The sequence below is a fragment of the Engraulis encrasicolus genome, chromosome 7, assembly GCF_034702125.1.
Source record: "Engraulis encrasicolus isolate BLACKSEA-1 chromosome 7, IST_EnEncr_1.0, whole genome shotgun sequence".
Lineage (NCBI taxonomy): Eukaryota > Metazoa > Chordata > Actinopteri > Clupeiformes > Engraulidae > Engraulis > Engraulis encrasicolus.
The window spans coordinates 17,825,917-17,830,916 of NC_085863.1; the positions used below are offsets into that span (position 1 = coordinate 17,825,917).

The 5,000-nt window shown below is 48.1% G+C and overlaps 1 protein-coding gene across 1 annotated transcript in view; it reads right to left on the minus strand.

The window, feature by feature from the left end:
• LOC134452016 (roundabout homolog 2-like) overlaps positions 1-5,000 on the minus strand; it is a 261,747-nt gene that overhangs the window by 74,831 nt on the left and 181,916 nt on the right. The gene's annotated exons all lie outside the window — the stretch shown is intronic.

The window sequence follows — 5,000 nt, forward strand, 5'->3', positions numbered from 1 at the left end:
GACACACACACATATGCACAAATGCATGCGGGCGCACGCACACACACAGAGCTCTGATTTAGGTGCAAGTGACACTGGTCAAAAAGAGCTGATATAAAGCTTACACAGCTAGAGTGGTCACATAATACTACACGCATACCAACACATACCCACTCCCACACCAACTCTCTCACACACACACACACACACACACAAACACACACACACACACACACACACACACACACACACACACACATGCATGCACGCACACACACACACACACTCAAAGACATACTGTAAGTGCACATACATACAATAGGCATACACTTCCACACACCAACACCCACATGAACACACATATTTCCAGTACAAGCATACAGTCTTTCACATATACCATACCTACTGTTCTTTCATATATCCATGCTAGCATACTCGCGCGCACACATAGACACACACACGCATGCACGAATGCCCAGGGTTGCCAGATGAGGCTGATGATTTCCAGCCCAAAAAATGCTCAAAACCCGCCTAGAAGCACAAAATCCCGCCCAATTCTACTGATTTCTATGGCAAAAATTGGGCGGGTTTCTCTGCTAAATACCATTTTTACCCGCACAAGGCCATCCTAAGCAGCCCAATTGGCCGAGAAACAGCCCAATCTGGCAACACTGCGAATGCCCACACAAAATCACACACACAAATACACATCTGCCCTTGAGTATGAGCCCAGCTTCTGTCACAGGAAAAGCAGGGGACAGAAAGAGGGGGAGGGAGCGAAAGAGGAGGAGAGCCAGGAGAGGAGAGGAGAGGAGAGGAGAGGAGAGGAGAGGAGAGGAGAGGAGAGGAGGGGAGAGGAGATGAGAGGAGAGGAAAGGAGAGGAGAGGAGAGGAGAAGAGAGGAAAGGAGAGGAGAGGAGAGGAGAGGAGAGGAGAGGAGAGATGGGAAGAGAGGAGAGGAGAGAGGAGAGGAGAGGAGAGGAGAGGAGAGGAGAGGAGAGGAGAGGAGAGGAGAGGAGAGGAGAGGAGAGCACAAGGAGAGGAGAGGAGAGGAGAAGAGAGGAGAGGAGGGGAGAGGAGAGGAGAGGAGAGGAGAGGAGAGAAATGGTTGGTAAGAGAGGAGAGGAGAGGAGAGGAGAGGAGAGGAGAGGAGAGGAGAGGAGAGGAGAGGAGAGGAGAGGAGGGGAGAGGAGAGGAGAGGCAAGGAGAGGAGAGGAGAGGAGAAGAGAGGAGAGGAGAGGAGAGGAGAGGAGAGGAGAGGAGAGGAGAGTGGTGTGGAGGAGAGGAGAGGAGAGGAGAGGAGAGGAGAGGAGAGGAGGAGAGGAGAGGAGAGGAGAGGAGAGGGTGTGGGAGGAGAGGAGAGGAGAGGAGAGGAGAGGAGAGGAGAGGAGAGGAGAGGAGAGGAGTGTGGAGGAGAAGAGAGGAGTGTGGAGGAGAGGAGAGGAGAGGAGAGGAGAGGAGAGGAGAGGAGAGGAGAGGAGAGGAGAGGAGTATGGAGATGAGGACACAAGAGGGGAGAGGAGAGGAGAGGAGATGAGAGGAGAGGAGAGGAGAGGAGAGGAGAGGAGAGGAGAGGAGAGGAGAGGGGGAGGAAAGAAGAGAGGAGAGGAGAGGAGGAGAGGAGAGGAGAGGAGAGGAGAGGAGAGGAGAGACGAGGAGAGACGAGACGAGACGAGACGAGACGAGAGGAGAGGAGAGGAGAGGGGAAAAGAGGAGAGGAGAGGAGAGGAGAGTGGAAGAGAGGAGAGGAGAGGAGAGGAGAGGAGAGGAGAGGAGAGGAGAGGAGAGTGGGTGGGAAGAGAGGAGAGGAGAGGAGAGGAGAGGAGAGGAGAGGAGAGGAGAGGAGAGGAGAGGACAGGACAGGAGTAGTGGAAGAGAGGAGAGGAGAGGAGAGGAGAGGAGAGGAAATGGAGAGGAGAGGAGAGGAGAGGAGAGGGAAGGGGAAGGGGAAGGAGGAGAGGAGAGGAGAGAAGAGAGGAGAGAAGAGAGGAGAGAAGTAGAGACGAGACAAGACAAGACAAGACGAGACGAGACGAGACGAGACGAGACGAGACGAGACGAGAGGAGAGGAGAGGAGAGGAGAGGAGAGGAGAGGAGAGGAGAGGAGAGGAGAGGAGAGAGGTGTGGGAGAGGGGAGGAAGGAGAGGAGAGGGGTGTGGAGTGGAGAGAGAATAGTGGGATGGAGGGGTGGGAGAAGTGCTGAGACTAAGTGACAGCATTAAGCGATTTATAAAAATCAATACTGTAGCTATTCATCTTCAAAGGCAGACTGGCAGCTTTTGTCCATCTAAATTGGGCCTGACTGAAGGCCGACAAGAGACTGTCTATGTCTCTGTGACACAGTCACTGTATATAAGTAGAGGTATAGGTAAAGTAAATGTATATAAAAGAGAGAGAGGGATTGTGTAAACTGGATGATGGATGTGAACACAGTGTAGCCCCCACACTACAGAGACACACAATAGATAGTAGAGATGTACAGGATCCAAGATCCGGTTCCGGATCCGGTAGGATAATAGGGTTTTTCAGACTATCCGGATCCGGCAGGATCTTAAGCAGTGGATCCGGTATCCGGCAGTTACCTAAAAATCAGGATCTGGGGCATCTCTACTTTTTACGCAGCCTAGGCTTTTCAGTCAGTCTTTCACAACCCCAATCGCTGCATGGAGTGAAAGCCCTTTGGAAACAGCGGTTGAAGGCAGTGTGGCAGTAAGCCAATTTGTCTTAAAAAAAGTTTGTGCCAACGTAATAAAAAGGGCCCACGTGTGCGAGTTGGCTATGTGTTTCAACCCTTTCGTAGGATCCGGTATCCGGTTCTGGATCCGGCAGGATCTCAAGCAGTGGATCCGGTATCCGGCAGGATCCTAAAAATCAGGATCCGGTGCATATCTAATAGATAGTATCCAATGCAAACTTTTAGGTGCACATTTTCTAGTGATGAGAAACAGTTGGGCATGGCAAGCTAAAGCTACTGTAGTCAGTCTTGTGTATTCCTAAACAGTGTTTTTCTCTGCAACATTTCCATCTTCCCAAAACAATTCCAAACTCAGACTGTGCAAACAACTCAAGGTCACCAAGAAATATCCTTGCCGTAGTGGAACTGTAGCCTGGAAAACATCTTGCACCTGAGCCTTGGTCTCTCGCATTCCCCGCGTAAAAATATGCAGGCTTTCTGGCTTTGTAATGTTAATTTGTTGGTGCTGAATTGAGTGTTTACAAAATAAATTTCAATCTGGTCAAGCTGGCATCTGTCCAAATGGGCTCCCCTCTCCCCACCTAACAACCACGCACGCACGCATGCACGCATGCACGCATGCACGCACGCACGCACGCACGCACGCACGCACTCACGCACACACACACACACACACACACACACACACACACACACACACACACAGATACATGATCACACACACACACACACACACACACACGTGTGTGCATGCATGCACACACCCACGCACGCACGCTCACACACACGCACGCATGCACGCACGCACGCGCACACACACACACACACACACACACACACACACACACACACACACACACACACACACACACACACACACACACTGGGAGGATGGCTCACAATATGTTTAATTACTGTCCAAATGATGCCATGCTTTGCAAATACTGCACATGCCTATTTGACAAATTGCCCTGGCAACAATTACCAAAAAATAATAATGCACACCATTTCCAGTCAGTGGCTCCCATGAATGAAAAGACATGTGTCTATTTGTCCACACACATAATCTTTCTTTGTTCAAGTATTTTTGGTTGGAATAATGGTTTTGCTCCAATCTCCACCCAAACATACTAGTCAGGTATTTGTTTTATAACAAAAGAAATGCATTGTTGTCTTGCCAAGAATAGATTAAAACTGTCAACTGACTCTGTCTGTTGTTCTACTTACATTCTTTGAAAGAGTACATGCACATCCCAGCACCCTGAGGAGGACAAAGTATCTATCATAAGACTAGAAGAGTAGAAGCAGAGATTCTTTAAGTATAGAGATATGCCAACATAATAGGTTTCTATGGGCACCTAATGTGACCAGGTTCCGGTCTGCCTAAAGGGGCGTGTCATAATGCTCCTAGCATTGAATAGAACAGTCCTCAGGTCTGCCTAGGTCTGCCTAAAGGGGGATTTCCCCCCCCCGATAATAGAACCCGGAAACAATGGGCCAATGGAACCTCTCTCTCTCTACTCTCTCCGGTAGAAGTCTGCTCACTGCAACTCTGACGGTTTATTTGAAGGTGCATTGTGTAATATTTGTTGTAGTTTATTTCCAGAATTCATGCCCATTCACAAATGTTACCTTTTTCGTGAATACTTACCACCACCCTCAAATTCTAAGTATTCATGATGACTGAAAATTGCACTTTTCATACACGGAAAGGGGGATCTTCTCCATGATCCGCCATTTTGAATTTCCAAAAATAGCCATTTTTAGCTGCAAAAATGACTCTACTTGGACCATACTAGAAAATATTTGTTTATTACTTATTTACTTTCATGTAAAGATCAAATTTGGCAATAGGCAGCCCAGGTTCAATGAGCAGCATAGTTGCAGTACCTTTTTTGACCATTTCCAGCAGTGTCCCTTTAAAGGTGCACTATGTAATATTAAGTATTTCCAGAATTCATGCTGACGATTCACACGTTACCTTTTTCATTAATACTTACCACCATATATAGATGTTTTTTAGCTGAAAAACTTACAGTACTTTGGTCATACTAGTAAAGAGTAATTAATTATTTAGAAAATACTCATGAAATGATCAAATGTGGCCGTCGACGGCACAGCTTCACTGAGTTGTAGCTGCAATACCTACTCTGGCCACCATCCTACACAGTGCACCTTCAAGCAGACTTAGTTTGCAGACTTCTACTCTCTCTTTTGGCTTCCATTCTTTCTGAGAGTATCTCCAACTCTTACAGAAACGTTTTCCAGTCTGTGCTGCACACACACGCAAGTATACACCAACACCAACACCTTGTCTCTCCACCTG